The sequence below is a fragment of the Cyprinodon tularosa genome, unplaced genomic scaffold, assembly GCF_016077235.1.
Source record: "Cyprinodon tularosa strain WSP-4 unplaced genomic scaffold, ASM1607723v1 ctg948, whole genome shotgun sequence".
Lineage (NCBI taxonomy): Eukaryota > Metazoa > Chordata > Actinopteri > Cyprinodontiformes > Cyprinodontidae > Cyprinodon > Cyprinodon tularosa.
Genome location: NW_024039727.1, coordinates 78,879 through 102,473, shown reverse-complemented (window position 1 = coordinate 102,473; position 23,595 = coordinate 78,879). Strand labels below are relative to the sequence as shown.

Genomic DNA, 23,595 nt, shown 5'->3' with positions numbered 1-23,595 from the left:
AGACAACTTTTATACACAGAGTGTATACAAAATGAAATCTCATCTGTAGGGCTTTGATACAGTGAATGAGCAGCAGTGAATAGTGAAATTAAAATTTCCCAATCTTAAATTGCAGCAGTGATCAAATCTAAACATGGTGCAAAAATGCATTGATATGGAAGTCCAGGGCATTGCGTATCAGTGCATTTTTGCACAATTTATTTTTTCTCCTACATTGTTTACAAAGCTGCAAAAATGAAAAAAAATTATATATATATATATATATATATTGATGTTTCAAAATGAAGCCGCTTATGCTGTGTTGAACAAAACAGAAAATCCTGAATCGATTGTCATAACAATTCCAATCTTTGTCACAGCAGCTTTTAGAAAATTCATTTTTTCAATTTCCTTAAACCTACCATCAACTACACTAGTTTCAATATGTGTAAAAAAATATACAATTGTAATCTGATCGTATCAGAAATAATTAGTTTTTAATTCTTGAAGTATAATTGGTTCTTTAAATTTGGATCAGTACTTCATCACTTGAGGCCATTACCATTTATGTCCACCTGTAGTTCTTTCTCCTCATTTAACCTCTAGAGTGTGATATTTATCCATTGTATGACTCAATCTACAAAGCTCCACAGACTGTGGTAAATTAAAGTCAGTGGATTAATACATAATTATAATTAGTGGTCTTTGTGTCAGTAAAAGTAAAATTATATATATCAAATTAAATAAGTTACTTATAACGAGCAAATATTCTAACGGGTTAAATAATGATGTAAACATGTAAAAAAAAAAAAACAGCAAACAAATATGGCTGTAGAAAGGAAATACAATTTTTGTTTTATTTATTTTAATTAATAAATACTCTTCATAATCTCATTAAGACAAATGTAGCAAACGCTTTGTTTTCTTTGAGCCTCGGTAATTGATAGTAAAACCAGCCAATCAAAAAGCAACGCTTTTTCAGTAAGCCCGCCTTTAATACCTCTCAGCCAATGAACGCGCTTTATGGGCGGAGTCCGAAAACACCGCCGGACACAAGGCAGATCTGAGATCAGCGTTCCGGGTCGCCTTGTCTCCAAATACAACGATGTGTCCAAACACGTAAACCGCTTCCAAGTCAGCATAACAACGAAGCACTTTCTCCGCCGTGGGACAGTTGGCACCGTCGAAGCGTAGCATTTTGAAAGATTTCCCTCAGTGGAAGGATAAGAATATGCAGAGGAGAGCAAGAAACGGAGATATTCAGAGCAGGGAATGAAAAAGAGAAGGATTCTGTGTTCAGAGGAAGTAGAAAAGCTGTGAAGAAGATATCATTCAGCTCCGATACAAGTGAGTAGCCTGCGTTTGTTGTTTCCTCTTATCAACTTTTAAATTTAAAGCAATGAAAGCAATGTTGATGTTTACTGTCAGTTAAAAAAACACAACAAAAACAAAAACAATGACGTTGTTTTACTTTAATGTTATACCAGAGGCTAAAATAAATAGATTTTATAGATATAAAGAGTTTCTGCTGCTGCTTTTGGGCTAGAAATACAAATTTCTGCACAGAATGAGTATTTTAGATGTTGAAAGCAGCTTTTCTGAGAAAGACGTCAGAGGTGCTGTCATGTACAGCTCATAACATCAGAGTTTCCTCTCTACTTCCACTCCCTCAGCCTGAGCTCCTCCACTCCAGGAAGTGGACAGGGCTGCTGCTGCAGCTGCTGCTGCAGGGCTCAGAGGGAAAACCAAACCCTGCTGGGTGAAGTGAAGGTGTGTGAGGGCTCTGACTGGCCTCCCACCCATGGGAGACTGAACATTAACAGCCTGATTCATTTGCACCTCAATTCAGTTACTTTAAGAAAACAAAAACAGCTTGTTTTATTGCACCAGTGTAGCTGGGTTCCACTTCTGCACAGAGGCGTAGCCAGAAAATCCTACCTGGGTTGGCCAGTCAATGGCCGAAAGGCACCAGAACCTCAGGGTCAACCCGCACTGTTCCAACAGGATCGAGCACAACATCCATATTTTCTAGACAAACTGTAATTTCCTGCAGCCTTTGCTAACAAATACACAGATATATTTAAACATCTATGCTGTGTAAATAAAAGGTAAATATAGTGGACAAAAGTCTTTCAGGTTTGAGTTCTGGGATGAACATATTTTCAGAATCAGACGTACTTTAATAATCCCAGAGAGAATTACTTTTGTTACACGCTCCATATATATATATATATATCTATATATATATATATATATGTATATGTGTGTGTGTATGTATGTATATATATATATATATATATATATATATATATATATATATATATATATATATATATATATATCAGGGATGCACGATATTGGGATTTTGGCCGATATGCCGATATTTTAAAACTCATGTAGCCGATAACCGATATCGATACCGATGTTAAAGCTGGACAAAAACAAGTAGTCATTGAAAATAGCAGTTTTGTTATCCATTTCTGACACTTTGAAAAATAATATACTCAAATATATTTTCATATGCTGATATCAAATTGATTTTTAAAAACGCGGTATCGATCTATTTTACTTTCAAAATCTCGTCAAATTTCATTGTTCTGTTACAAACTCTCGTGATATTTTGCAAATTCTTGTGAGATTTTGTTAGTAAAATAGATCGATACCGCGTCAATATATCAACATATAAAAATATGGCAACATTTGGTGAATTTTCGGGGGATTTCGTAGCATAACGATGACATATAGCAATATTTCATTAGTAAAAGAGATTGATATGGTGTTTTTAAATGGCAATATATCAGCATATGAAGATATTGTGATATTTTAATGTATCAATATTTTTCCCTCGTCTTTAGAAGTTTTTAAGTCTGTAAAAAAAGAAGTTTTTGAGGAAGAAGAAGAAGTATTATTATTTTTTTTTTAGACTTTAGAAACTCAGAAGCTGCTCAAATATCGGGTTAAATATTGGTGGGGTGGCCGATGTCCGATATTCAGTTTTAAGGCCGATACCGATAGGGGGCCGATTATATCGTGCATTCCTAATAAATATATATATATATATATATATATATATATATATATATATATTTAACTATAAATCCAAATAAAGTGATAGTGATGTGCAAAAAAGTGCAAGAAATGAATGAATAAATGTCAATTACAGAGGGGGGTGTCTGAATCACTTGAGGGAGGCGTTATAGAGATTGATGACCACAGGCAGGAATGATTTCCAGTTGCGCTCTGTGGTGCATCTGGGTGAAAGGAGTCATCTGTTGAAGGAGCTCGTCTTCTGGACCAGTGTGTCATGGAGAGGATGAGGATGTGGAGAGGACCATTTTATCTTTACTTCAAATAATTCAAAATATAGTTCTGAAAAGAGCATGAATTCTCTTATCTATCATCTTTAATGTGTGTATATTGATGTGCATAATTAAAGGAATAGTACACCCAAAACATGATTAGCCTTCATTTTCTACTCACCCCCATGCTGAACAACACTCTGGAGTACTTTTTTGATATCTCAAATGCATCTGGAGATCTGGGAGGCTTCTTGCTGTCTGCTGACATTCAAATAATGGAGGTCTTTGGCGCCCGAGGCAGAAAGGTCCATAAAAGTCCACAAAAAACGTGTCAATATTCCTCCATACTGCTCGTCCAATGTATTCCAAGTGTCCTGAGTGGGTAGCATCCAGAATTTACTCGAAACGAAGTCATTTAGAATGTTTTTAGAGCATAAACAGTAGTGTATAGGATTCCCTGAAAGCGCGCACATGCGCGATCACGACACTACGGAAACCGCGGCAGACCAAACCAGATGAAAGTGCGCATTCAGCTCGGCAAAGAACTCATGCTCTTCCTCAACACTGAAGTCCTCAGACATTTTTCTTTCGTTGTTTCTTTCTTTGCACAGGTAAACAGCACATTTCTTCTTCTACGCTTGCATTATTGGCAGAGCATACGCTGAATGCGCACTTTCATCTGGTTTGGTCTGCCGGCTTCCGTAGCGTCGTGATCGCGCATGTGCGCGCTTTCAGGGAATCCTATACACTACTGTTTATGCTCTAAAAACATTCTAAATGACTTTGTTTCGAGTAAATTCTGGATGCTACCCACTCAGGACACTTGGAATACATTGGACGAGCAGTATGGAGGAATATTGACACGTTTTTTGTGGACTTTTATGGACCTTTCTGCCTCGGGCGCCATAGACCTCAATTATTTGAATGTCAGCAGACAGCAAGAAGCCTCCCAGATCTCCAGATGCATTTGAGATATCAAAAACGTACTCCAGAGTGTTGTTCAGCATGGGGGTGAGTAGAAAATGAAGGCTAATCATGTTTTGGGTGTACTATTCCTTTAACTACAGTGTTTCTGTATTGGCAAAGAAGTCATTAATCGATTCAAATCACGATTCACATGCCACAATGCGATTCTATCACGATGCATCATGATACTTGAAATATTGTGATGCATTGCGATATTTTCACTGAATACTGTAACAAAAGATACAGCCATTACCAGTGGCTGACTGGCTGGGTATGATCTGGATAGTGTCTTCAATTGATACATAACTGAAAGCAACTGAATTTATACATAGCTGTATTTATTAAAATGACTTTTGGAGGTATTGCTATGAAAACAAATACTGGACACAAATATTACTATTACTGGCATGGACACACTGACAAAATGATCTTAGGATTCATCAAACTTTAAATAACAAAATAAGGATAATCAGTGCCATTTACATGGCCTCTGTGGTCCTTTAAACCAATGAAATAAAAAACATTCAAATGTATATTTCCTCTTTTGCAAATTACGTGCATCATATCAATTTTGTTTTTACCTTCTTTGTTTTTAAAGCCAGAATGCATCCAAGCATCTGACTTTAAATGTGATGGAGCCGGGGGGCGAATTTTCTCAGTCTCCTCCATATTTTGTTTACGAATGACTCGTCTCAGTATCCCGAGGCCGGACATGCTTGTGACACAAAGCAGCGGGCGTCAACACATGCGCAGCGACATCTGCTGGACAGGAAGTTGTATTCCACTTGATCTGGCTGATGTGCGCCAACCATTATTGTATTTTATTTGTTCATTTATTTATTTTTTTAATAATCGATTCTTGCCTTCAAGAATCGATGTAGTAGATCACAAAAATTAGAATCGCGATGCATCGTCATAACGATTGTTTTGCACACCCCTAGTTTCTGTTGTCTAGTATGTGTTAATATATGAAAATGTTTGAATGTTTTGAATATTCCCCTTCAGAGTATTGCTGCTGCAATCGTCTGTATTACAGAGAAAAGATGGCAGGAGACCACCTAGCTCCATCCCTGCTTCTGCATCTGTTTAATATGATACTCTGTATTTATGTGTGGTTCTAGACAGGGGTCAACGGGAGCCAGAGCCCCTGTAGATCATGTCCTGGCCACTGTTTTGGCTCCTGAAGACATGGTACTCAAAAAAATTGTAATGATGGATGATATGCGAAGGAGCAGACATGGTTACTGATAGTTCCTTTCATAATTCAGGAATGCAACATATTTTTGAATTATTTTAAATGAAAATTACAAGATTAATTCAAATCAAATAACTTAAAAATGTTAAATTCAGCTGGATCTATTTCATTTTTTTCATTATAAATTCTTTTTTACTAATTATTTAAAAACAATGAGGTAATAGGAATGCTACATATTTTTGAATTATTTTAAATGGAAATTTAAAATAAAACCAGATTTATTGAAATCAAAGAACTTAAATTAGAAGTGTTAAATTCAGCTGGATATTTTCCCTTTTTTTATTATTTTTTTTTTACCAATTCTGTTTTACTAATAATAATAAAAAAAGGTGATAATAATACTACATACATACATGTATAATAATAATAAATATTGTTTTAAATATTTTAAATGAAATTAACCAGATTTATTCAAATAAAAGAACTTACAACTGTTAAATTCAGCTGGATCTTTTTTTTAAACTAATTTTGTTTTAGTAATTATTTAAAAACAATAAGGTGATAGCTTCAGTTGTATTGGAAAACAAGTTTTTCTTGAGTTCTCATTCAGAATTTATAGAAAACGGTAATTTTAACTTAAATTAAGTCACAAATATGTTAAACCCCTAACTTATGAATGTATATTGACCTTATAAGACATAGAATTGTAATGAAACCTAATTGAAAAGAAATTTTACTTCATGCAGACCATCTTAATATTTATTGAATCCTTTGCCCTGTTTTTTTATTTCATGCTTTTCTGTGCCCCCATGAAAACATGCTGGCCCCCCTCCTGGCCCCCTGGTACATTTGTTCTAGAACCGCCACTGCAGAGCTGTTTCTGCTCCAGCACTCCTGATTTAAGGAATGGATCCACCTTATCAGGTTATAATTCTACAGATATGTATGCTGATTTAACTGCGGTGTGCTGAAACGGGGAGCACCAGGTCCCCCGGTCTCCTCTGACATAGATGGAATGTCGCTTATTGTGTTCAAGTCACAATTGCTCTTATATGGTTCCTTCAAACAGATGACACCATTGTTTTTTTTAAGACGTTGGCAAAAAAAAAAGCATGAAACAAAACACACGACAATAATTTATCATTTAAATAATAATAAGAGAGCCACAGGACCAATTAACTATTACTCTGCACTGTGGAGTGCAGAGTAATAGAGTAATATGGAGTAACATTTCTCCATCATTTAGTTGTTGTCCCAATTAAAAATCTGTATTCTTGGATTAAAAATGTTTCATTTATTTAACTAAAATAAAAAAATAAAAAATCCCCTAGCATAAAAAAAAAAAAAGCAACTGATTTAATTAAGTGCCTAAAAAATATCTTTTGAATAATAAAGCTTGCGTTCTTTTCACTCTAAGCCCCATACAAAGAATCACTCTTTACCAATAAAAATGTAAAAGTCCAGCAGACCAATAGATATATGGAAGAAAAACAGTCTCAGCGGGAACAGCGCTGAGTGCAGCCATTGTGTCACGTGATCAAATGAGCTAATTTCATTGGCTAGGAGCTGCCCGACTCTATCGAGTGTAGATTGCTTTGGCTTAAGTTCACCAAAAGGTCAACACTTTTGCAGCTGATTTTTTTGCAGCTGAATTTTTGCAGCTGAATTTTTGCAGCTGAATTTTTTGCATCTGAATTTTTTGCACCTGAATTTTTTGCACCTGAATTTTTTGCATCTGAATTTTTTGCATCTGAATTTTTTGCACCTGAATTTTTTGCATCTGAATTTTTTGGACCTGAATTTTTTGCACCTGAATTTTTTGCACCTGAATTTTTTGCACCTGAATTTTTTGCAGCTGAATTTTTGCCGCTGAATTTTTGCACCTGAATTTTTTGCACCTGATTTTTTTGCACCTGAATTTTTTGCACCTGATTTTTTTGCACCAGATTTTTTTTGCACCTGAATATTTTGCACCTGAATATTTTGCACCTGAATATTTTGCACCTGAATATTTTGCAGCTGAATTTTTTGCACCTGATTTTTTTGCACCTGATTTTTTTGCACCCGAATTTTTTGCAGCTGAATTTTTTGCACCCGAATTTTTTGCACCCGAATTTTTTGCAGCTGAATTTTTGCAGCTGAATTTTATGCAGCTGAATTTTTGCAGCTGAATTTTTGCAGCTGAATTTTTTTTATGGTGAATTTTTACCAGATAAAAATTGAGTGTAAGGAAGTAAATGTCTAAAAAAATTCAGTTTTTAAAATTCGGTGTTAAAAAAAGGCAGATTCCAATGAGACTGTTTTTCTTCCATATAGATATGCATCTTTGCTTCTCACTCCAGAGGAAAGAGTCTCCAGAAGTGAAGAGAATACAAAATGTGAAATGCAGTTTAAAACAATTAAATTAAAGAAATTATTTGGAAAGTAAATGAGGTATTTTTCAGAACTTTTGTTTTTTACAGTTGTAGAGCGATAGATAGAATCCTGTCGTGCATATCTGAGGAAAACTTCGGCAAGATTCCAGAAACCTCTATGATTTAACCGCTGCTCTGCTCCGTCATTCCGCTCCCACTGGGAGTAACCCAGTTCTTCCTCTAAACCTTGAGTACAGAGAGGTGGGAGGCCTTCAGTCTGCATTCCAACAGGACAGATAGAGTCTCCCAGGAGACTTTGATTGTAAGTATTTTAGCCAAGTTCATTACTGGAGCTTGTTGGGGAGGCGAACACCCTAGCATCCTGGCATGATTTCATTAAGCCTTTCAAATAATGAATGAGTTCCTCTAATGACTGAGGGTGTTAAGCTGCAAAGGGTTTACTGCCTGGAAATCAGCTTGCCGGCTCTGACTTCTGTCACAGCTTGTGGCAACAAAAACACACACTTGGCTGTTGGATGGGTGGGTGCACACAGTCCTAGAATGTGTCAGGGTTGGCAGGAGTCGGGGAGAGGGGGGGTTGTGTCCCTGACAAAACCCAGAGCAGGAGAACTTACTCCTGCCTGTTATCTAGACAGGTGTCTGAGTTTGACTCCTGCATAGCTTTCATTCCCAGAATTTGACCCTAGATTGGCCAGACATTAAAAATGGAAAATAGAGTCGTGGGAACTGAGAGCGCCATCGCCAATAAGTCCAGCCAAGCAACCTGCTGATGGAGTCGAATGCCTTCTGTTGTTGACGCACCCGGGGCTGTGTTGATTAGAAATACAGGAGAAGAACTCATGACAAGGGAATAAAAGCTAAGAGCTGGCTTCAATAACTGCTTGTCAGCAAGACGGCTATTTTCTTGGGGCTTAAGCGTGGGTGGGATTCAGTGCTATAAGACGCCTAATCCAAGTGTTAGTTCTGATTGCTATCGGCTCAATAAGAATCCTGAAAACCTTTGAAGGCAAATGTTGACACTTTGCTGTTCAGTCAGGTTTTCTTTTCATGCGTTCCTTTAAAAATATCCAATTTAAACAAGAATTGTTGCATATAAACCTCCCAAGAGATCCAGAGTTAATGAGTAATGGTTCCTCTGATCATTACAGACGACCCTATAGGCTGATATTTTAATCACCCTGGTTGTGAAATGAAACCATAGCTTTGCTTCTTCTTTAGGCTTTAAGAGCTTTCCGTGCGTGAGTGTCTCTGAAATTTTAGGGGAAGTTTTACAGTTAGCAGTGGCTAAACATGGCTTCGCATGAAATATGAATACAAGCAGGCTATTACTTACTTTAAGACCTTGTACATTCACTCTGCAGAGGCCTTGAGGCATCTACTCTTCGGCTACGTTCACACTGCAGGCTTTGATGCTCAATTCCGATTTTTTTTTTTGTGAAATCGATTTTTTTTTGGTTTTGTGTTGCCGTTCACATTTCCAAATATACGACTTGTATGTGATCTCCTGTGTGAACTGCAGTCATACAATGCAAGTGTCCTGCATGCGCAGTAGAGGACGCAATGACATCACAGGGCAGCATGCTCTGTGTTTACGGAAGTAAACATGGATGGTAGTGCCGGCGCGCAACTAGCGATCTTTCCAAACCATAAAAACACAATCTTTTCAAGATGGTTAAACATAAATACTGCTCTTAGCATCATCGTCCACCATGGTTGTTGTTTTTCTTGCTGCTTCTTCATAGCAGGACCCAGAATAGGGACCTTTGTCGGATATTAATGGCGTTCAGGTCAGATGAATGCGACCTGGCCGTTTAGACACAGGTCGCATTTGAAGAAGATCAGATTCTTATCGGATTCAGGACCACATAACCAAGTGGCCTGGGTAGCATTGGAAAAAAATCGGATCTGTGTTGTTCAGACAGCCATGAAAAGATCAGATACAAGTCGTATATGGGCAAAAAAACAGACTCGGGACACTTTAGGCTGCATTGTGAACGTAGCCTTAGATTCCAGGAAACTTTAAATGAGGTGTAAATGTTTAGTTGGGAAACCCATCAAGCTTTGCTTCTCCCTATGTAGTTCTTAGTTTGTGTGCAGTGTGAACACCCATTTTTCTTAAGTCTCCCTCCTGCAGTAGATTGTGGACTTTCTTGTATTATCATACTGTGGCATAGTGTGAGTAACATAACAGCATTAAATGGAGAAAAACTAAAGAAAGAATCAACTTTTATTGTCATTACATTCTCAAGTACAAAGCAACAAAATACACTCTCTGCATTTAACTCATCCCCTTGTGGAGCAGTGGGCTGCCATTGTGTGGCGCCCAGGGAGCAGTGTGGGGTTAGGGTCTTGCTCAGGGACCCATAGTGCAGGCTTTGGGGATTGAACCAGGTACCTGCAATGTTCTCGGAGCACAAGCGCGCTGCTCTAACCACTAGGCCATCACTCTCCCAAAACAAAAGCATTTGGTTGGAATATATTTTTAATAAGACGTCCGTTTTTAATTAATGCTGTTATTTCCAAACACAGAACGAGGAACAACTGAGTGGTTATGGATGCAAAAATGTTTTCCGTCACACTCTTCTTATGCTTTAAAAAAGGGGAAGTTTAATATTTTTCTATTCTATTCTATTCATAAAGAAGTTCTACCCCTCCTTCATTGCTGCACACAAATGGTTAGCTTGCTAAAGGAAGGCTACTACCAGAGAGCAGCTTAGCTTTATATGCTTTAATGATTTGGAAACACTAGTTTTAACATGTTTTTTTTTTATGGAGAAAGCCCACCTAAAAATGTCACCTGTGCAGTCAGTTCATGAAGTTTATGATCTTACTAAAATATTCTCTACTTGTCTGGAGTGGCAGCATTAACAGCAAGCTGACAGCTTAATGAGGAAGTAGAAAATACAGCTGTTTACAACTTTATCAAAGCCTCTTAATGCTGTTCCAGAGCAACAGTTTCTTTCCTTGAGTTTTTCTGCAACCTGTTGATAGTGATGATATTTATGAGCTAAATCACTGGATGTCTGGAGATGTTTATATCTGCAAACCCTCGCCAGCAGTAGCTGGATCTCTCGGCGTAGTAAAACAATTTCCTAGTGCAGAGTTCACAGATTAGCGGACCAGGGTCCAGATCCGGCCCCACCTGCTTGCTAATCCGGACCCAACTTGATCTAAAACATTATAAATTACTGCATGTTGTCCAACCACAGTGTCTAAACGTCACTTGCACTGCTTCTCCTGTTAATACGGTAAAGCCATCCGTAGCGTCCGGCTCCAGGCTGCACGTGATCCAAATGAGCCAATGAGCTGCTGTAAGTCTGGGTTGCTGCTGCTGCTACTTTTAGACACAGCAGGCAAACATGTGGCAAGCCGGGCGATGGGAAAGAAGAAGACGATGAGAAAAAGAGAGCAGAGAAAGTGTGGACTGTGTGGTGAACTAGTGACAAAAAAGTGCAATGGTGTGCTCAAAGATGACCTTGCACATTTTGTGTTTTATAAAAAAAAAAAAAGTGAGTCAGGAAATTGTCTATATATCAAACTGAAAGATTATTTTATTCTCTACTTCAAAAACAATTTAATTTTTATTTATTTATTTTTTATAATTTTTATTTTTAAACGTTTTCACAGTATCAAGACATATATAAACACAAACATAAACATATATGGGAAGTATGCCAATATTCGCAAGACAAGGTTTTAAGTAGGGATGCACGATATAATCGGCCCCCTATCGGTATCGGCCTTAAAACTGAATATCGGACATCGGCCACCCCACCGATATTTAACCCGATATTTGATCAACTTCTGAGTTTCTAAAGTCTAAAAAAAAAATACTACTTCTTCTTCTTCCTCAAAAACTTCTTTTTTACAGACTTAAAAACACCATATCAATCTCTTTTACTAATGAAATATTGCTATATATCATCGTTATGCTACGAAATTCCCCGAAAATTCATGAAATGTTGCCATATTTTTATATGTTGATATATTGACGCGGTATCGATCTATTTTACTAACAAAATCTCACAAGAATTTGCAAAATATCACGAGAGTTTGTAACAGAACGATGAAATTTCATGAGATTTTGAAAGTAAAAAAGATCGATACCGCGGTTTTAAAAATCTATTTGATATCAGCATATGAAAATATATTTGAGTATATTATTTTTCAAAGTGTCAGAAATGGATAACAAAACCGCTATTTTCAATGACTACTTATTTTTGTCCAGCTTTAACATCGGTATCGATATCGGTTATCGGCTACATGAGTTTTAAAATATCGGATATCGGATATCGGCCAAAATCCCAATATCGTGCATCCCTAGTTTTAAGTACAGAAACGTATATTCATACAAAATCTGACCTTAAGGGTTTTATGTACTCAATCCATTTAGTCCAGATTTTGTAAAACATGTCCTTTTGCATCCTGAGGGAAAAAGACAACTTTTCCATGACACATATTTTGTTTATTATATTGATCCAATCCTCAATAGTTGGAGGTTCCACTCTCAGCCATTTTCTTGTGATGGCCTTTTTGCATGCAACAAGTAATCTTTTAATAATAATAATAATCATACATTTTATTTAACAGCGCCTTTCTTGACACTCAAGGTCACTTTACAAAAAATGCAAAAGATAAATAAAGAGAAAGATGAAAATACAAAATACAGATACAGGAACATAAAAACAATTATTGATTGTTATTCCAATTTGTCACAGAAATATCACCCAAATACAGTGTTTCACATTTAAGGGGAATTTTAGTACCAAATACATTATTAACATATTCACCTATCTGTGTCCAATAATTAATTATAACGTGATAATCCCAAAAAATATGGAAGTGGTAGGCACCAGTGACCCCACATAGTCTCCGACATGCGTCTCCACCACCTTGATGACGTTTCTGGATAGGCGTAATAAAGTACCTGATCATGTTCTTCCAGCTGAACTCTCAGCCATGCATTCGACCCTGTTATTGTCCACTGAAACTGACATATCAAAAACAATTTAAGATTTTTTATTTAAAAATTAAATGTAGAGCATGGATGCATAAACACCTGCATTTCATTTCAGTGTTAAATCCTGTTTAAAGTAACGGATTGTAATTAAAAACATCTCCAGACCTTCACTAGGTGTTGATTTTCTTTTATTCGGAACCCACTGATTTTTAATTGTTTGCCCACATCCTAGATGCAGACAGGAAGCTAAAAATGATGTATTTTGGCTCCGTGGACCTCGCAGACACGTCGAGCATAAAACAAGCTTAAAGCTTAAGACCTACTCCGTTCAAGACCTGAAAACTGACAACTTAGTTTGAGACCTGAGGGTGCCCACAAATGTACCCCTGCATATGTATGCCAACATCATGTATGCCAATTTTAATTTCCCCAGTGAAATTCTTTATGTATCTGTCTATCCATCTCATTTTCCATTTATAATCATAATCCTTTCCTTCACTGTCACTAATCTCTGAGTGAATAGCAGACTTGTGAGCCCTCTGCTGCTCTGGATCACAGATGGAGATTAAAATCATGAGCTTCCAAGGGTCTCTGTAAAGGTTATGTTGGAGGGTGATGTGCATCGCCAGTATTGGCGTTGGTGTTGTGTTGTTTTGCCCCTGCCCACCCGGTGGAGGTGTAGGGTTGCTCCACCCTAGCCTCTGCAGCGCTGCGAAGGAATGAGCCCACCCAGCAGATGTTGGCTATCAGACACCAACTCTGGCAGCCTAGCAAAGCTCCGGCTCGAATACATGAAACCGCTGCGCTCACTGTGCAGACATGCTGGCCTCCTGACTCACAGTAGGCTGTGTTTTCATGGAGAAAGCAGCGGGACTTTATGAATGGCAGCAGCATGAATATAAGCACTTGTTGTGGGCAGAGCAGTCAGGCATTGAACCCTTGGGGAGAAGATTAGACTATAATGTGTTACTGTGCTGGTCCTGACATGAATGCTCTGAAAGTGTGCTGTTCTTTTGCACTCATTCTTGTCTTGACACAGTTTCAATATTGATTTTAAGGCTTGCCAAGCTCTGATGTACAAGGAAGCAGTCTGAGTATAGAGTTTTACTTTTAAATTGGCCCCGTTGGTTCCAAGGACGTAGGTTTAAACTCAACTTTGGTAGGGACACTTTTGGTCTTAAGTTGAATTGGTCCGATGTCTTTGGCCCTACGCATTACGCATACTCCAATTTTTTTAATGCTTGCCGTAAGCATCAGGGCGCATTTCGTTTAAAGAGAAAACAGCATTTTTTGCTACATTTATACAAATCTTATAAGGACTACACACACAAGATGCTGTTTTTAATGTTTGAAGCATGACTGGCTTGGAATAATGTAAAATTGGGACAACCTTAAACTTTGAAAGGGGTTCCATTTGAACCAGTGACTAAGACGGAAGGTAAATACAAGCCTTTTTAACCAAATATAGTCTAAATATGTCTTTTGTATGTGTATTTATCCAGTGTTTTCTATGGGTAATATGCAGAGGTAAACAGAGGTAAAACCCACTCTTTTTTTTTTGACCTGATATGCTGACATTCTCTTTATTGTAAAACAAAGCTAAATAACATATTCAAGGGACTGCAAATAGAGTTATTGTATTTACATGGGTGTGGGAACTATAAGAGGAACTGACACTGAGCATTTAAAATATTGACTTCAATATACAAGTTGTGAGAAAAGAAGCGACTGCTGCAACAATGCTGTATTGTAAATTATAAACATGTTCTTCACATCGAATTGTTGGTAGGGACAAATAGGTCGGGCCAAACTTTTGGTAGGGACATGTACCTATGGTCCCTATTAGGGATGCACGATATAATCAGCCCCCTATCGGTATCAGCCTTAAAACTGAATATCGGACATCGGCCACCCCACCGATATTTAACCCGATATTTGATCAGCTTCTGAGTTTCTAAAGTCTAAAAAAAAAGAAAAATACTACTTCTTCTTCTTCCTCAAAAACTTCTTTTTTACAGACTTAAAAACTTCTAAAGACGAGGGAAAAAATATTGATACGTTAAAATATCACAATATCTTCATATGCTGATATATTGCCATTTAAAAACACCATATCAATCTCTTTTACTAATGAAATATTGCTATATGTAATCGTTATGCTACGAAATCCCCCGAAAATCCACGAAATTTTGCCATATTTTTATAAGTTGATATATTGACTCGGTATCGATCTATTTTACTAACAAAATCTCACAAGAATTTGCAAAATATCACGAGGGTTTCTAACAGAACGATGAAATTTCACGAGATTTTGAAAGTAAAATAGATCGATACCGCGTTTTTTTAAATCAATTTGATGTCAGCATATGAAAATATATTTGAGTTTATTATTTTTCAAAGTGTCAGAAATGGATAACAAACTGCTATTTTCAATGACTACTTATTTTTGTCCAGCTTTAACATCAGTATCGATATCGGTTATCGGCTACATGAGTTTTAAAATATCGGCATATCGGATATCGGCTAAAATCCCAATATCGTGCATCCCTAGTCCCTATGCAAACCTACGCCCATGGTTGGTTCTTAATTTCACATGGAAAGCCTTTTCTAATATAATGCACATTGAGGAATTTTCTCAGTTAAACAAAATAATATAGATTTAAGCTTGTTTTCCAAAGTCTTCTTAGTTTCAACACCTCTGCATGTTGGCATGTAACCAATTGGTCAGGAGTGCGTAAGGACCAATTGGTTTTCATGGCTAACATCAAGCTTATTTGTCAGACACTGGTTAATTTATGAGTGTTTTTATCTCATGGCTTCAGCGTGTTCCCTGTATGGCAGCCCTGTGAATAATTTAATATACTTGAAGCATACGGAGCCAAAATAGCTCCGAAGTGTGTCTGTAAATCACATCTGCTGATTAATACATCTTTTTATATATAGAAAGAAGGGATGCACCAGTCAGATATTTGGCAGATTGATGATTTAAAATTTTTGTTAAACTCAAACCTCCCTTTAGAAAAATACACTTCAGCTGTATTCCAAATATTCCTTTCACCTATTTTTACCGTAATTGTCTATGCCAAGTGTGTGTGATTGAGAGAAGTTGCTAAATACAACAAAAACCATTTTAAAGGTAAATGGATTTATGATGACACTGGAATTGGCAAGGTATTAGCTCTACCTGTGAACACAACTCTTGTATATTTCAACTGAAATAATTGGGAATGGCTCTACCATTATCAGGTTTACATACAACCTTTTGGTACTACTGTGAAGGTAAACGATGAAAGAATATTTTCCAATGGAACCAATGCCACAGCTTTTTGTGTTTCTTTTTTATTTGTGTTTAAACATATAAGAAAAAAAATCCCATTTGTTTAACCTTTCCTTAAGTTTTTATCAAAATGTAAAATAAAAAACGACTTGAGGGTCCCTTGAAAAAACTAGAAGTTACCAAAAGTTGTAGTCATCAACATCTTTACAACTGCAGCAAATTAGGACAGAACTGGTTGAAGCACATTTAATCCCGAGTGGTTTTGGTGGGTCATTGTGAAAGGCGGAGCTTTTAATTTGACACAGTACCAGATGGTTTTTCACCTCACAGGGGAATTTTGGTCAAATGAATATGCAGATTTCCAATGACCTACCTATGACGGAGTCTTTGGTCATGATATTTTCGCCATATACCACAATATAAAGCACAAAGATGGAAATTCTTCCACTTGACAACGTCCAATAAAACCATTCAGTAGGAAGTTGGAAATGTATAATGCTCTAGTTTTCCCGGATACCAGCCATGAGGGACGGTGTGTTAACGTTTTTGTGCCGCTAAGCGATTTAGTGAAATTACAGTTTATATGGTAAAATTAGGGATAAACAATTCTGCCAAGGATCAAAATTGCGATTTTTTTTTTTTTCCCAGCTACTATTCTTATTTCAATTATATTTTGATTAGCAATATTGTCCAGGGACTATTGTTGCAGGACTATACTGATACTGTTTTGTGGAAAAGGGCTTACTTCTACTCGCATCTATAGGTCTGTGTGCTAGCTGCAACTCTCTTCCTTTTTGTCTGGCTGGAAATCCCCTTTAAGCCGGTCATACACTCAGTTTTTTTTTTCCGCTTTTCTGGCTTATTCTCTAATTGTGCAAGAATATTTTGAGCGGGTCGACTTTCAGCCTGATCGTGTAGTGTACAGGGTGTAACGAGGGACGCTCAGCCTCTCATGACCACCTTCTGACCAGGAATCTTAAGGTCGGGAGAAAATAAAGTTTGAAATTCAGCCGGCCGTCGTAAGATTGCATCAGAATGTTGTTCGGCACAGTGTGAGAACATGCGTCATGAGCTGTGAACTTTTAAACCCCGTGGTTTGGTCGTACCGTTTGAGCTGTAGCTGCGTGCAATGATCGAAAATAACACACAGTGTATGCCCGGCTATTACCGCCACCTAGAGGCCTGCAGTAAGAAAGCAACTGTTTTACTTCTGTTAAATGTAATGTTTGGTTGGAACATTGCATTTGGGTGAATTCGGACTATGATGCAAATGCATTTAATTGGCTAAACGTAGTTTATATTGCTGTAAACCAAATGTAATTTGGAAAAAAAAAAAACTAATTGGATTGCTTGCTTTAAAAATATTAAAGCCTTCCTCTAGGATTTTTGAGAAAAAATGTGTATCATGTTTGCTCAGCTTAAACAGAAGTTGGACATTGCCCTCTGAGCCTCCTTTAATAGCCCTATGGTGCTCTGGAGGTTTTAAAGAATACAGACCCTAAGCTTAAATGTAGGAGTTTTAAAAGGCTGGCAGATTTTAATTCAGTACTTCAAGAAAAAAGCACAACAATAAAAACTTTAAAAGTATGATACATGGCAACCGTGCTGTAGTACCTTCAGTCATCAAGGTATCTGCTCCAGAGCATTCAGCTCATTCCCCAGTCCAACACAATCTCCTAATGGTGCGTAACAAATAATCTCCTTTGCCAGGTGGTTCCTTTTCATGACTTAAATGTCCATCCGTCCGTCCGTCCGTCCGTCCGTCCATCCATCCATCCATCCATCCATCTTCCTCCGCTTATCCGGGGTCGGGGCGCGGGGGCAGCAGCTTAAGAAGGGAGCCTCCTCCCGGTGGGACGTGCCTGGAACACCTCACCAGGGAGGGGTCCAGGAGGCATCCTAATCAGATGCCCGAGCCACCTCAACTAGCTCCTCTCGACTTGGAGGAGCAGCGGCTCTACCCCGAGTCCCTCCCGGATGACCGAGCTTCTCACCCTACTTCTAAGGGAGAGCCCAGGCACCCTACGGAAGAAACCCCATTTCGGCCGCTTGTATCCGCGATCTCGTTCTTTCGGTCATGACCCAGAGTTCATGACCGAAAGAACGAGATCGCGGATACAAGCGGCCGATATGGTAATGACTTAAATGTAATTTATAAAACCATGTAAATAATGGGGAGTGGGCGCCTAGTGGTTAGGGCATAGAGCTTGGAATCCTGAGTTCTGAGTTCCACTGCCCCGATTGCTCCCTGGGTGCCGCACAATGGCAGCCCCCTGCTCTCAAAGGGGATGGATTAAATGCAGAGGTAAACTTCTTCAATGTGAGATCACTAAAGTTCAATTATTATTTTTATGTACTGTGTAGCAGTGTGAATAAACAGCCAATGTTTAAGTGAGTCTTTCTGGCTGCTTCCTTTAGGGGTCTCCACAGAAAGTCAGTACAACCTGCACACAGACTTAGTAGAATGTTTACACCCTTCGCCCTTCCTGCAGCAACCTGGATTCGAACTCTGGTTCCTCGTGTCAAATGCAGGCATATCCCGCTACATTAAGGGGAAAGGAAAACCAGACTGGTTCAAGCGGACAGTTGTCCATTCCAGTCTCAAACCATCTTATTGGTGCGTTGGTGAAGGGTGAAAACTTCCAGCTAAACAACCATCTGACCTCATTTCTTGATGTTTACATCATCTATGGATCTATGCAGCTCTTCATTAATGGTCCATGAGGTTACAGAATCCTTTAAGTTTGTGTTGACATCCAGAATACCTCTTGGCTACCTTACACCAGTGGTGACCCATGTTTTTCCTCCCTGCCTTGATCTCTCTAGATGACAGCAGTTGGAGCACCAGCAGTAGACTGTAATTTATGTGAGGGTAATTTAAGCCTACTTGTGGTCTAATAACAACTCCGTGCCAACAGCGTCTGCCTTTAGCACGTTGCTGTGAGCGCTGCAAATGACAGAGGTCACAACATTTTCATGACACATTATCTTGTGGACTTTTTGCACAACTTTTCGTAGTTCGCCTCTAGCGTTACTTTTGTCTTTCCTCTGCTGCTTTCTCACTTTGATCAGCCTCTGCCAAGGGATCTTCCCCTTCATTCCTTGGCTTCCTTTGGCTTTGGCTTTTCTTCAATTTTATGGGGGAAAAACTAAAGGAAACTCAGATGTTGTGGTACCATTCTTTTCTGGTATTTAGTAAGACACGATGGACGACTTCTGATTTGTTCTTAAATACCTCTCCCAGATTGTTGATCTTCTGTTTCTTTGATGTTATAGTATGCGATTAGACTAAGGAGAATTTTGATTTTAATTTTTCAAATGGATGGCAAGCAGACTTTCTTGGAAGCAATAAAATGTTTTTTTTTTTAAGACTAAATCATGCCTCTGTGTTTGGGACCTCCCACTAGTTTCTATGCCTATGGCCACCACTTCACAGCCTCATATGCTGCATGTTCATCTGTCTTTAACCACTCAACCAATTTATTTGACTGTCCCCAACTCTATGGGATAGGAAAATCTATTCTGATCTTTTCCCTTGGCAATTGTTTATCGTTATACCACCGGATCAAGATGTGCATCTATTCCACTGCTGCTTGTTAATTGAAATTAGTCCACTTGCACTATGAACACCACATTAACTGTATATTAAAACCATTAAATGTGCTGTTTTTTTTACTTTTTTTTTTCTGGGAAAAAAAAGGTAAACCTAGTCAAGCCCATTTTTTTTTTTTTTTTTTTTCTATCCCAGTGATAAATATTTTCATGTCAGCCATGTAGAATGCCAGTTTAAGTTGTTCTGACTTGCCACCCTGGAACCAAATTTGCCTTCGTACGGAGAAAATGACATAAAACAAACACGTGTTTTTCGACATATTTGGAACCCATCTTTACCACAGATGTATTCTGGCACTTGCCCTTTGGTTGAAAGGCATTCTGAGATCTAAAACAGCTGTAATCTCCGGCATTTTTTTGGGTGTGACGGACGTCTTTGGCGTTCACCCACAACTCACCACTAATTGCTAAGTAACCTTATGTTAGTGCTTTTTAAGCTTGGGTCAGATTAAAGTGTTGTATTTTTATCTTTCTTGGTTTTGTTGCTCCTCGATAACATGAGGCAGATGGTGTTCATGCAGATATCTGGTGTTCTCCGTTGGGAGGTTGCTAGAGCCTTTTTAAATTTGAATAGACTTTGAATAGGTATGTAGGGCGGAGTCAGGGCTGGGTTAAAAGGTTCACTGGGTCAAAGAGTTTGTTTAGGAGGCCAGTGCTCAATTTAGTGATAAACTGTTGCTTTGATAAAGTGTCATGTACCTCAATTGTAGATAAACAAAGAGAAATATAACAGTAAAGGACAAAAAACATGACAACTGTTTAGATACAAAAGGAGGTGGTATGATGTCCATAGCAATTCAGATATGTTGAGGTTAATCCAATTCACTTCATTTATATAGCAAATTTAACAACAAAAAAATATTTCCAATGTGCTGTACATAAAAACAAACTACACAGCAATTTTGATGCAAGTAATGCAGTATTTAAATAAGAAGTGTAATTATACAAGGGATGCAAGTTATGCATTAATGAACTAATGTAATTAAGGTAATTGAGCTTATTGATCGATTAATGATTAACTTACAAGCCATCATTTATTTAAAACCTGACTTTCCTCTTTTATAAAGAGAGTCTGTGTGCTAGCTGCAACTCTCTTCCTTTTTGTCTGGCTGGAAATCCCCTTTAAGCCGGTCATACACTCAGTTTTTTTTTTTTCGCTTTTCTGGCTTATTCTCTAATTGTGCAAGAATATTTTGAGCGGGTCGACTTTCAGCCTGATCGTGTAGTGTACGGGGTGTAACGAGGGGCGCTCAGCCTCTCATGACCACCTTCTGACCAGGAATCTTAAGGTCGGGAGAAAATAAAGTTTGAAATTCAGCCGGCCGTCGTAAGATTGCATCAGAATGTTGTTCGGCACAGTGTGAGAACATGCGTCATGAGCTGTGAACTTTTAAACCCCGTGGTTTGGTCGTACCGTTTGAGCTGTAGCTGCGTGCAATGATCGAAAATAACACACAGTGTATGCCCGGCTATTACCGCCACCTAGAGGCCTGGAGTAAGAAAGCAACTGTTTTACTTCTGTTAAATGTAATGTTTGGTTGGAACATTGCATTTGGGTGAATTCGGACTATGATGCAAATGCATTTAATTGGCTAAACGTAGTTTATATTGCTGTAAACCAAATGTAATTTGGAAAAAAAAAAAACTAATTGGATTGCTTGCTTTAAAAATATTAAAGCCTTCCTCTAGGATTTTTGAGAAAAAATGTGTATCATGTTTGCTCAGCTTAAACAGAAGTTGGACATTGCCCTCTGAGCCTCCTTTAATAGCCCTATGGTGCTCTGGAGGTTTTAAAGAATACAGACCCTAAGCTTAAATGTAGGAGTTTTAAAAGGCTGGCAGATTTTAATTCAGTACTTCAAGAAAAAAGCACAACAATAAAAACTTTAAAAGTATGATACATGGCAACCGTGCTGTAGTACCTTCAGTCATCAAGGTATCAGAATATTTAAATGGAACAAACTTCCAGAAAACTGTAAAAGTGCGGAAAGCCTGAGTTCCTTTAAATCAAGACTAAAAACACATTTGTTTAGGATAGCCGTCGACTGTTCTAGTTAAACAGTTCCCTTTTTTGTTGCTTGCTTTGATTCTGTTTTATCTTCCTGTATTTTAATCATGTAAAGCACTTTGCATTGTCTTAACTGAATTGTGCTAAATAAATTTGCCTTGACTTAAGTAACACAAGGGGCTAAATAGTTTAAAATATGCTAAGTAAAGGGCATATATTTTAACAACTTACTGTGTCAGCTATTTTAAATGCTTTATTACTCATTAAACTCACACATATGTATAAGATAAAGCGAAATTAGGTTAGTGAATTAAAAAAGAGGATTAATTATGTGAAACACATGATTTCCAAAGAACAAAGATGCAAAACTGTCATTAACGGTCAAGTTGTGTCGCACTGACATGCTGTCAGGCTAGTTGTCACTCTGTTTCAAGGAAGTGGATGATAACCGCGGTACAGCTCTCTCTGTGATAAGCCGCTTTCCCACTGAAAACCCAGGTTTTTCAAATCCGGGTTGACCCGCTAAGAATCGGCTTTTGGCTCTTTTCTAGTTGACTGAAAAAGCAGTGTCTGACCGCCCTGCTGGCAAGCTGCGTGGCCACTGTCCCCAACCACTGTGTCTGATGATGGCATTAAGCTGAGTGAGCGTTGATGATGTCATCAGTGCAGCGGAAATCAGGGAAGTAAATAATGGAGAGCAACACGAACAGGAGCCAAAGTGTAGTCCGTATTCTTTATTGTTTTGGTCTTTTATCTGTTCGAATGCCTCTTACCAAAGCGGTGCCATGTTTATCGAATGTAAACAGAGTTGTTTTGGCTTATTAGATCAGACACGACTGGCGCAGTGTGTTGACGCTCAAAGGTATCACGTAAATTTGTTGCTCAACTCTGGTCTGATCCATGCCGAGAGGTCAAATGATCTACCCCGGTCAAATGATCAGATCATTTGACCGGGGTAGACACGTGTCAGTGAGCTGCTCCCACTGCCACTAAAAGCCCATCTTCCCAGATTTAAAGTCGTAGGGAAATCATATTTAAATGTCAAATCATTCTGGTTTAAACCTGAATATAAATGCACTGCGGCAGGCGTAGAGCTAACAGAACTGGCAGCGTTGCGAGGCAAGGGCTCAAACATTTACGGCTGGAAGCCTTCTACACCAACCCAAGCTTCTGCCACCCTGGCGTCCTCTTTCACAACATCTTCGTCCCCGCTTTCCTCCTCTTAATATAAAACTGTTTGACGGAGGAGACTCATCCACGACCTCCTAAACAAAACTCTCCTCCTCTTGCATGTTTCCGCTGTCCATAGCGTTCCTTGACAGTGTTGTTTCTAAGTCACCAGTTTAGTGCTACTTGGTCCCAATGGAATTTCCCATTGGGAACCTACTAGCACTAAGTTGCTAACTGGTTAGGAAGACGCTTCCGAGACACCAGCCACAACCAAACTTGCTTGCAAACCTTCCGCCACAACAACCGAGCCCTCTTGATAAACGACCAATCACATTGACTTTATTAACTCTGGTAAAGACGTGGACCATTCGGGAGAATTTGGGAGAAATGGTTGGAACGGCCGCTTCCCTACGACTTTAAATGGGTTTTTCTGCCAGTGGGTAAGAGGTATTAGTGTGATCTAGTCAGTACAACCCATTTACCGTGCTTATTGCTAGGATGTGTTTTTCTGTCATTTTATAAATGTTTTGTGTAATTCCATCCATTTTTCTATCATCACAACCTTGATATTTGAGCACAGCAGGGAATTAACGCTGCTCCGCTGTGCATTACAGCTAAATGCGCACTATTTAGCTATTTATATACCTATATCACCTAAAATTCATTCTGCATAATTGTCGCCATTAGACAGAATAAATTATTCCTCTGGAATTATTCCTCTATTACTCTTTATCAATAAATGTTTCTGGTGTAG

The 23,595-nt window shown here is 38.3% G+C and overlaps 1 protein-coding gene across 1 annotated transcript in view; it reads left to right on the top strand.

Moving 5' to 3' along the window:
• The first annotated feature begins 1,057 nt into the window (after window positions 1–1,057).
• LOC119776630 (MAGUK p55 subfamily member 7-like) overlaps window positions 1,058–23,595 on the top strand; it is a 98,465-nt gene continuing 75,927 nt past the window's right edge. Inside the window, exon 1 of the mRNA XM_038275170.1 lies at window positions 1,058–1,326. The gene's annotated coding sequence lies outside the window, so the exon portion shown is untranslated. The remainder of the gene's footprint in view (window positions 1,327–23,595) is intronic.